We start from the raw sequence: 11371 nt of genomic DNA, 5'->3' as shown, positions 1-11371 counted from the left end.
ACTCTTATTGAATGTTATAGAAGCTTAGTCTACTACCAGCTATTGAGGGGTTTGACCCCGGAGCGTCCTTTCTGATGCGCTGAGTTGTCCCACTTTCCTTTCTTGATCATGAATGAGTTCACGCGTCTCCACTGTGCCATACAATGTTTTATGTTCAATGCAACAACAGAACGAGTCCATTCATTTTCCCCATTCAATCAATTCCAATACACTAGCGTTGCATTAGCGATCCACTAGCGGTCAAAAAACCGTTTGCCCTTCCGGGGTCACACAACACCTGATGGCCCCCAATTTCCCATTACATTTATTCCCTGGATGGCCTAAATGACCCCAGATTTCTACAGATGAAGTTTGCCAGCTACCAACTGGACGTGGCAGTTTTTCACGGGGAAATGAATCCTGTTGCTGCAGGTTTGTGGGTGCTGAGAAGTCTGTGCTGCCGGGTGTCGGGGGAGAGAGCTGAGAGGTTGTTGGTTCGATTCCAGCAGTCTGACAAGCTGAACAGCTGCTGTCACACAGAGCAGAATAGTCCTGACATGAGAAACACACACACACACACACACACACACACACACACACACACAGCGGTGATGTGTAGGAATTTGTTTGGCTGTAGCGTCTCGTCACTTCGCCTGCAGCAGCAGTTTGGTGACCTCACGACGTGAACAGCATCAGACGGACTCGCTGAGACCGGGCTGCCTCTGAGCCGAATCTCCTGTGAATCGGTCTGACCGCTGCAACCTGAGCTCCATCAGAGGGATGTGAGGTGGAGGCCTGTCCCCGCTGAGTCCTCAGTGATCCTGCTGGTGTTTGGGTTCATGTGAAAGTGAACGGCGCCCTGTGTGGCGGTTCAGAGTGTGACTTCCTGTGTGCTCCACAGTCCTCGCTCTGTGTTTGACTCACCTCCACCGCAGGGCCACATCAGACTGATGGTGGAAACTGACAAGACGTTCAGTCTTACAATACGCTGACTGTTTCCTCAGTTTAATGTGAAATGTTCCTTTCTTTTAAACATGAAGTGCAGGACAACACGTGAGTCAGTTAAAGGTTGTGCACATCAGACTGAATTAAAAATAAATCCAGTCCGCTTCAAAATGCTTAAAATCTGCTTAAAATCCAGAACATCAGATTTTCAAACAAATTGTCAAATCTGCAGGGCTTAAACTCAGCACTTTGATTAGCTTGTGTGTGTGTGTGTGTGTGTGTGTGTGTGTGTGTGTGTGTGTGTGTGTGTGTGTGTGTGTGTGTGTGTGTGCAGGGTCCTGATGTTCCCAGACCACCGGCTCTCCAAACTGAGGATGCATTAGAGTGGAGGGGACAGTGGACTCCATACTCTGTTTGCCTGTCTACCTGCCAGCCTGTCTGTCTGTCTCCTCTGTCTGCCAGCATGTCTGTCTGTCTGTCTGCCTGCCAGCCTGCCTGCCTGTCTCACTGCTGCTGAACCCAACACAGAATACATCACCTAAAGGGAGGGTCGGCTCATCAATGTCCTGTCTTGTGGCTGCCAGGCTACTTCACAGAGCATCAGTCCGTCCATCAGTCCCACTCAGACATTTTAAAGGACACGAGACAACGCAGGAGAAAAATAACTGGCGTGATGTTTGTGAGCACCAGGCGGACCGGTGCAGCCAGCTGCTTTTGGAGGTTTTACAGGCACGTGCAGCTGGCAGGAGACCCCGCGGTTGACCCAGAACTCACTGGAGAGATGATCTCATCACATCTCAACACCTCCAGATCCTCCAGGACGGGCCGCAGGACGATACCGAGGACGTCGAGACCACCTCGCTCAGCCTGAATGGTCTGTATGTGTGTTAGTTTGGTGTCTTCCAGGTGGCGAAGACGAGAAGCTTCGGCACGGCTGGAAGGAATGCGTGTCAGTGTGACGGGTCACCGTCAGCCCGCTGTAAACCTGTCAGTCACACGGCGACGGCGAGGAATCCTGTTTCAGCTTTATGAGACACGAACAGCGAAAGTCTCTCAAAGCTTGTTTGAGAATGGCTTCTTTATTTACTCTGAGATGTGACGTGTTGTCAGGCTGTTTTCTGGACTGCAGTTTCCACTCAGCCAGCTGTGCTGTGCGGGAATGAAACACCTACGAGCTACAGAGTAATCAGATGCAGGTGCTGGACAGGTAACAGTCTACCTGTGCTGTGCTGGACTGTGAGAGGTCCAGTTCACTCATTTCACAAAAACTAGCAAAGAGTTCAATTTAAAAGCTTTGAGATGAAATACTTTGGGTTTCACAAACCCGTTGGTCATTTGGCAGATGAACACACACACACACACACTCGAGTGCAGAGAGTGATGGAGGCCGACTCTTCTGGGATGAGGTGGGCACATGTTGACCACACAGAGCGCCGCTCTGACTCACAGTTTCCACAGCGAGTGGACGGTCGAGGGGTCGACACACACACACACACACACACACACACAGTGCAGATGGAGCCATATAAAACCCATGCAGTGCAGTGTGTCCACCAATCAGCTGCCTGCTGGTCGGGCCAAATGTTTGGGTCAGTAAGTGAACACATCTGTTTTTTAGACTTAATTCACTTTTCTCAGTATGTAATTTAAAACACACTGACTTATCATCTTTATTGATTACGTCCATCTTTCATCCTCGAGTACGATGCGATCGGAGTCATTTACATCCTCCCAAAGCGGACATCTCTGAGTCTGTCCTTTCTCTGCTGAGGGTACAACATGGACACCAGGACAAACGGACACAAAGACACGTCTTAATGTCAAAGATTTGCTGAATTTGTGTCATTCACCATAGACTAACATTAAACTGACGAGCACAGGCTTCATATTCTGTTCCATTTCTGCTGTTGCAGACCAACAGATTCACGTTAGCCACTGAGCGGCTCGGGGACTCTGGTTTGTCCATCTCAGAGAACCAGAGTGAGACTGGAAGAACATCAAGAAACAGCAATTGCCCCTCAGAGAGACGGAGGGGCAGATTTTACAAGACACACAGAAATCTCTGCCTACCTGCTCCTCTCTTCCTCTTCTTCATCATTCCTTCACCAGATGGGGACGCGAAGCCCTCGTCTCATAAAAGGCCGAAGGACAGAGACGTGGAGCAGCCGGAGACGGAAGACCTGAAGGAGCCCAGAGGCCAGCGGAGCAGGAAAGGAAAGTGAAAAAATAGTTTTATTCCTGACATCTGTTGGACGCTGAAGGTTTGTCTTTATATGCTGTAAACTAAAGGACAAACATGAGACAATTACAACGGGCCTAAGTTGTGTTCTGATGTATCAGGACATCAGCGCACTGATGCAACAGCTGAATTTTATCTCTCATTTGAGCAGTAAAACGCGTGTGCGACTCGAGCGACCAACACGTAGCAGCCGACACGCCAGCACACAAAACGATTTCACACAAAGAAAGAAAAAACTTCATGTCAACATTTGCTGAATTTACAAAAAGGCCAAAGTTACCAGAAGTTCAGATTTTTCCCAAGCGAGTTTACTGCTGATCTGAAATCAGCCACAGTGAGAGGAGGGACTGCAGCTCAGCAGGGGTCAATGGGTTTCTGTCAGCACCCTGTCCAACTGACACGGCTGTCTGTCCGTCCATCCGTCTGTCTGTCTGTCAGGGAAATATCTAACCTGCTAAAGGCCAAATGTTTCCCAGCGAAGTGACGGTCGGCTGTGCTGGAGCGACGCCAGCGACGGGGGCAGCCTTTGTTTTGGCTGAGTAACGTAGTAATGCTGTGGGAAGGAAAAGACTTCCTGTGGGCCGACTCGGGGATGCCTGTCAGGTTAGTCATATGTCAGCTCGTGTTCAGCCCCCCGAGTGAAGTTTAGCGTTTTGTTTGCATGTTTCTGTATGCTGATCAGATCACACTGAAATGATTTATCCTGAACACACACACACACACACACACGCACACGCACACACTCTGCAGTGTTCAATAAGAAGCCACTGTGACCGTGGGAGGAGGAGGAGAGAAATTCAAACTATTCAATTACAAACGGACAAACACAATCTGAGTTATGCTGAGAGACACAAAGAGGAGAAAAGAAAAAGAAATGCCATCATCAGGCAGGCAGGCAGACAGACAGACAGGCAGACAGACAGGCAGGCAGGCAGGCAGACAGTCAGACAAAGAGGCGAACAAGCAGGTGGACATATAGGCAGGCAGACAGGTGGGCGGGTGGGCAGGCAGGCAGGCAGGCGGACAGACAGACAGGCAGGCAGGCAGCCAGACAGACAGGCGGACAGACAGACAGACAGGTAGGCAGGCAGACAGGCAGGCAGACAGGCAGGCAGACAAAGAGGCGAACAAGCAGGTGGACAGACAGGCAGGCAGACAGGCAGGCAGACAGGTGGGCGGGCAGGCAGGCAGGCAGGCAGGCAGCCAGACAGACAGGCGGACAGACAGACAGACAGGTAGGCAGGCAGACAGGCAGGCAGACAGGCAGGCAGACAAAGAGGCGAACAAGCAGGTGGACAGACAGGCAGGCAGACAGGCAGGCAGACAGGTGGGCGGGCAGGCAGGCAGGCAGGCAGACAGGCAGGCAGGCAGGCAGGCAGGCAGGCAGACAGGCAGGCAGGCAGGCAGGCAGGCAGACAGAGACAGAGGAAGAGAGGAGCTGGGCCTGTGCATGAATGACAGGTTGAAGGCGGTAATGAGGTTCAGGTGTGGAGGTGGGCGGGGACGCTCAGGTGACTGAGGTGACTGCACGACAGTGAGCCTGAAGGCGTCTGTTCAGTCGTGCAGACGTGACCAGCGGATGAACTCCTGACCTTTGACCTCAGAGTGTACGAGGTCAAAGTTTCCCCTGCAGAAGATCACAACGAGGAGAAAGATCCAAGTCACCTGCTGTGAGGAACAGTTTCCCCAACACGAGCCCAACAGCAGCAGCGATGACGATGATGAAGACGATGCCTTTGGAAGGCTGCCTGTTGGACCTGCTGCTCCGTCTCCCTGCAGTGTCCTTCCAACAGCACTTACCTTCAAATCGTGATGAGGAAGCAAACTCACATCACAGATGTGTCTTCAGGAGCTGCTGGCTCGTGCAAACACAAGGCCTGTTGTGCCTTTAACGAGCGACTGTGTTTCGCGTTTGGATCTCAGACTGGAACCTTTTACTAAGTCCAGCTTCTCGTCCGTCTCACTCTGGTCTACATGTTAAAGGAACAGTTCACCCAACAGAAAATTTCAGTCATTATCTCCTCGCGCCCGTACTGATGGAAAGTCAGGTGAACAACTGAAGGTGATGGAGACTTTTTTCAAAGGCAAAAACACAACCAAGCAAAGAACAAACCGACTCCAAGCAGCTCGGACGCCTTAGTTCACGTCTCCAGAAGCCCCGAGATCCGAAACTGATCTGAAAAGACATCATTTTAGGCTGAAATCTTCACTGTAGCTGCTAAGCTAAAAGAGATCAGCATCACACTGAGAAGACAACATCAGAGCTGTCATCTCTGGGTGAACTGTCTCTTAGGGAGGCAGCCGTGGCCTAGAGGTTGGAGAAGCGGCTTGTGATCGGAAGGTCGCTGGTTCGATTCCCCCACTGGACGGGCAGGAAAAATTTTAGTGTGGTGGAGTGATAATGTCCCCCAGTTAGCTGGCTGATGTGCCCTTGAGCAAGGCACTTAACCCCCAATATGCTCCCCGGGTGCTTGATGCAGCCCACTGCTCCTGTGTGTGTTTCACTGCATGTTGCATGTGTGTGTGTTTCGATCAGTGAGGGGTTAAATGCAGAGAAGTCATTTCCCAGCTTGGGATTAATAAAGTAACTTAAATTAAAAATTAAAATTAATAAGTTGATTATGGAATCAGGGTGCCGACTTACTTTAACATTTTGAAGCAACCAATGAGAGTCCAGAAGTGAACTTTACCACACAGATGCGAGTTTCATGATGATCTGACAGGATCTTAAACACTTTGGTGATTACGCGCCCTCACACAGCACAGCAAAGCTTCGAGTTTCTCTTGCTGTCGTTTTCCTTCTCTGGCCTCCTCACACAGGAGATCCACATGGTTTGACCTCCTGGAGCTCCGGCTGTACCGGACGCCAACAGGGTTTCCTTCTGCAGCTCTCCAAACGCCCCCACACTCTGCCACTTCCAGGACTGTTATTTCCGTTATGTGATACTCGATATAAAGGACTTATTCTTTACTTTTCATTTTGGCATGTGATCAAAAAACACAAGGGTGTAAACAGAGAAACCAGCCTTGTTTTACCCACAGAAAACCTGTGGCTGAAGGTGTGTTTGTCCGAAGGCGCACTCGCTCTCTCATCTCACAGAACTTCTTTTATATCCAGAGTAAGAAAGCTGATTTACATTGTAAATATTTTTCATTCATTTACGCACATTTCTCCACCCGGGAGCAAAGAATTTCCTGCCTGAATCAGGGCTTTAAGGCACAGTGCAGGACCTGTTTGAATCCAGAGAGGGATGCTGGCCTCACAGCGGCGCCGTCGCTCGTCATCCTGTGTGTCGGGTTCACAGTCGCACATTCACACTCCGTCAGTTCAGTGTGTGTTACCTGTCTGTAAACTGTCAAGTGTCTGTGAGTTGAATTGTTCATACTGTTCATTCAACCAATCAGATTTAGGCACGACTTCCGTCAGCCAATCATCACACAGGTCAGTTTCCAGACAGAAATAACAGCACAGAAAACGCTATAAGATACGGCCAACAGGACTGTTGGGGCTAACTGAGCTAACGGCAGCTACAGCCAAAGATGAGAGCAGCAAACAGCACAGCGAGCAGCTGTTGGAGGTAACTCTGTGTGATCCTTGAAAGCTCAGTAACGTCACAATTTGTTTTGGTCCAGGAGGTGTGAAAAGTTCCACCAAAGATGGATTTTTCACTTCCAACATCTCAGGGCTGTAATCTGAACAAATCTTAGAGATTCGTAAAGAAAACTCACAACAAACCAAACATCGAATTAGGAGAACAACAACAACAACAACCTCTCCTGAAGGTCCATCATTCTGTAGCTGCTCTGGAGCTTCTGATCGGGTCCTGTGGGCTTCACCAGCAGATGGGCTTGAACATCTGTCAGTCACTTTCACTGCCTTTCAGCTTGTACTGCACTGGAAAACAGCTGAGCACTGCTGAGCTCAAAACACAGTGTGTGTGTGTGTGTGTGTGTGTGTTAGGCGTGTTGCATAGGAGCGACCCAGTGGGACCGAATCAAAGCGTTTGACTCCAGCTGCATCTCCATCTTAATCTGCTTCCTGTTTTCAGACACGTCGTCCGGCGGCCAACTGGCTCTCCGCCCCGTCTGGAGGATGTCAGAACATGGATTTATGATGTGATAAATTCTTCTGTTTCTCTCAGTCCAGTGGTCTGTGAGGGTGTAAAAACAGAGCTCCCTTCTTCATCAACAGGCACTGCCCTGCAGCCCTCGAGCAAGGCCAGCGTGTAAGAGTCCAACAGGCAGAGCCCACAGCAGTGGGGTTTCCCACAGAGACACTCTGAACTGACAACCAATCAGAGGAGCTGCACAGGTGGCGCTCAGGGGACACTCGTCTGTCAGTCATCATGTTAGATAAACGGCTGTGATTGGCCCATCAGGGGACCAGATGTATCTGCCAGAGCAAATGAAAAATCAGCAGGTCCTCCCACTGGAGAAGCTAAAACCACAACATGGTTTTTATTGATGAATGATTATTAATGACCTAAACGATAGATTGGCCATTAACTACACTAAGACACAATCGGCAGCCTGCAGGTTCCTGTGTTACATTAGTTGTGCACATTTCATTCACAACCGTTAAAGCCATCAGAATAGACCTGAACATCTGGCTGGGACAGGAAACACATTTATTGGGGACACATGACTGCATTGCACACCCCTGAAAGCCCCCCCCCCTGGAAACACAGCTGTCAGGTTAATGGTTCCCAGGTGAAAGGTTCTCCCCCTCTCTCTGTTTAACTTGTTTCTCTGTTGATCCCCAAGCTGCACTTCAGCGTGACCAGCAGAGGGTGCTGCTGTACAGATGGCACACGTGATGAGGAGCTGAAGAAGACAAAAGCACGGGAACAGTGGCTGCGACAGACTAACACGAATGTAATTCATACTGGACAGAGATCAAGTAAAGTTATGAACTGGTTCATCACAGGCTGATGATATTGTTTCCTTAAAGATGAATGAACACAATCATAAAGCTCCAACCAAAGTGAGGCACTTTGGTTTTCAGACTGTGATGGAGCAGCCCTGTGATGGTGGGTGGAGCCTGCACTGTGGTGCAGCGGGGTTCATTTCATCGACACTAATGGGGCAGAGGGTTTGGACATGTCCTCCCAGTTCTGGACACGATGCCTGAGGTGGTCAGAGCATCACAGCTGGTGATTAGACTGGATAATAAAAGCAGCTGAAGGGAGGAATGAGCTTTGAATGATTAGATTTGTTCACTGGCTGTTGATAAAATTCACCAAATTGATGATCCTTTGAGTTTTCAATTATCAGCACATGTTTGAGAAGATATTGCAGACTGAAAAGCTGCTCAGATTTACTGTACAGTTTGGAACTGGTTTCAGTCTGGGATGATTTTGTTCTTCGGAGCAGGTAAAAATCTGACTTAATTTCCCTTTCAAAAGCCCCAATTCACAGACTCCCGCTGCCAGACATTCCCCGCCGTCTTTTCCACTCCCTTTCTACCTTCTCCCTTCATTATTTCTCTTTGTCTCTCATTAAATCCCATCCTTTAGTCCTTCAGCCAGGACGCAGGGACGTCTTTGTCTTTTTCAGTCAGCAGCAGGCTGATTTCATGTGTCAGCAGGTTTGGTGATCAAACTGGCTCCCATTTTGTGTGTAATCTCAGACACTAAACAGCAAGCTATAAACTTCTATGCAATTATGAAAATATACACAGAAATAACAAATAAATGTGAAAACAAACTTCTTCTAATTCTTCTGCTGTGTCATGTTGTCTGTGGAGCGCAGATGAATAAGCAGGATTTTTGATGGGACTGATAAACCTGCACATCAGGAGGCCTTTCAGAGGCCTTCACTCATTTGAATTGTGACAAACCACAAAGAGACAAGAACATCTGAGCCACATGTGGAGCTTCTCACTTGATAACCCACCTGGACAGGCTGGTCTGCTGGTCTCCGTGTCAGATCAGGTCAGGTCACCAGCCGCTTCTCTCCAGCATCCACCGAACTCGTCTTCGCTCTGCAATAGTGGATGAAAAATAAATTTAGATGAAAAGAAGTTAAAGTTTTCATTCTGACATGATAAAATGTGTGACTAGTGGGGCTGGTGGATGCGTGTTCCCTTCTGTTCTTCGCTTCTTTCCTCTCTGGCCTTCGCTTGGTTCCCGTCTTCACATAACGACTCGTCGGAAACGTTGAGGAACTGACTTGGAATCTCATGACGCCGTATTGTCGTCAAGAACGTTGATGAGTTTTTCATGTGAGACCTGGGAGACGGACGCAGACGTCAGGCACAGACACGGTCGTCCTCGGCACACGGTCCAGTCCTTCTTTGAGTCTCGCTGTCAGCTCCAGTGCCGCTTCAGGACAGGAGACGACACCGGAGGGAAACGTTGCTGCACAAAGCTGCAACGACAACCACTTGGCTCGTCTTCAGGCTCACGCTTTCATCGACCACCGGCGAATCACGGTGACTGAGTGTGCACAGTGACGAGGGCCACAAAAACTGCTGCTCAAGCAAAACCTTCATCACTGCAACTTCAAGCAACCTGAGCAGTTTGGTCCTCGCCGTCCAGCAGGCTGCTGTCTTTACAGCTTCATGAAGTGAACGAGCGGTCAAAGTCACACTGCAGTCCTGCAAAATCCACCAGGAGAGTTTCAAAATGCCGACTGAGTATCCTGCAATGATTTCAAAGATAACTGTGTGAACGTTTTGGTGTAGGAAAGAGTGTGTGTGAGAGAGCACGTTAAAAATGGAGGCGAGTCCGTTAAACGTTTGCTTCTTCTCTTCAGTGGCTGTTTCAGTAGCTTCTGTATCTCCTACAACTACAGCTCCCATCACTCTTAGCCGCTGGCACGCCGCTGGCACGCCGCCAAAGCCGTCGGAGCCGCGTGGTTCATCCTAGTGAAAGTCATGTTTACAGTGGAAAATCACGTAGTTCTCTCACGCAGACAGGCGCCCTCAGTTTGTTATGAGGTCATCAGGAGAAAACTGCTGTCGTCTGCCAAACAGCCTGAGATATTGTTTAAGTCGTTTCCTTACTGGCTCTTCATAAACAGATAATTCTCCTAATTACAGGCTAATAGACAGCAGTTGGGGGGTTAGACGGGGTTTGTTGCCTCTGGGTAAAGACTTCTTAACATGTAGCCTGTTTCTGTGGGAGGAGGCTCCACATTCTGTCAGCCGTGTGGACGTGAACGTGTCCTGGGCCTTTTGGCCGTTAGTTCGTTTATGCCATGTATGAAGAGGCCTGAGTCACCTTTCAGGTGCTTTATGAGGTGCAGTTTTAATCTCTCCTGTCTGTGCTTCTCCTGCGTTTCTCCCTCTGAAATCCGGTTTGAAGATTACAGAAACTTTTTGGCCTGCAAACAAAACCTCTAAATCTAATCCCGTAACCGAGACACGCTGGTGTAAATCCAGATTTGTGTTCCTCCTGAGGGATGCAGACTGTACACTTACAAGCTCCGAGGAGGTCGAGAGAAACTTTAAAGCTGCCACCACCACCATCGTAAATGAGAAATATCACCAAAATCTCTCCAAAGCCATTTATTAGACGATGAGATGAACTGTGAAGCCACAGGCAGACCTGCTGCTCTGTGCACACCTGCAGCCTTTTTCTTCTTCAAGTGAAATGTACTCAGACAAACACTGAAGCTCGAGGTTTTTCATTTAGTTTGATTTAAAGGACGACTTCGGTCACCTGCGGTTTGTAGCTTTACACACAGGAACTCCAGTTTCCTCGTCATCTGGCAGCTTTTACTGCGTTTGGTCGAGCTCAGCTGAGAGAAGAAAAGAGGAAGAGACAAAACTAATTAAAAGATGGAAACAGAGAAGAGAAATCTGACATTAAAGGTGCAATTTGACGTTCCCATCAGCCTCAGCTGCAGTTTGTGTCTAATGCTAATCAGGAAATGTTAGCAAGCTAACACTAAATGCTGAACATAGCAAACTACTACTGTAGCTACCAAGCTAACAGCTAACACGCTAGCAGTAGTCAACAACAAATTTAAACTTGCTAACCAACAGCTAACTTTTAGCTGGTTAGCGTGGTCGCTAACAGGACAGTTGACTGTCTCATTCCTGCCTGGTTTTGGACTGCTGGTTGGACAAAAGAAGACATGCAAAGACATAGCCTTTGGTCACACACTCTGTCATTGTGTTTGTGAAAATAAATTCTTCCCCTTTTTGAAGTCTTTCTGAAGGATTCAGAAGTTAATTATTGGGCGTCCGCCTTGAAAACCACT

General features: G+C 48.7%; 1 long non-coding RNA gene across 1 annotated transcript; it reads right to left on the bottom strand.

Moving 5' to 3' along the window:
* Positions 1–2580: 2580 nt before the first annotated feature.
* Positions 2581–10975, bottom strand: LOC124074722. The gene is made up of 4 exons (XR_006845903.1): positions 10828–10975; positions 9059–9144; positions 2995–3104; positions 2581–2690 (listed from the first exon to the last, which is right to left on the bottom strand). It is a non-coding gene; the product is annotated as an uncharacterized LOC124074722 (long non-coding RNA).
* Positions 10976–11371: the final 396 nt, after the last annotated feature.

Source organism: Scatophagus argus, chromosome 17 (genome assembly GCF_020382885.2).
Source record: "Scatophagus argus isolate fScaArg1 chromosome 17, fScaArg1.pri, whole genome shotgun sequence".
NCBI lineage: Eukaryota > Metazoa > Chordata > Actinopteri > Scatophagidae > Scatophagus > Scatophagus argus.
This window is presented reverse-complemented; position numbering and strand designations above follow the sequence as displayed.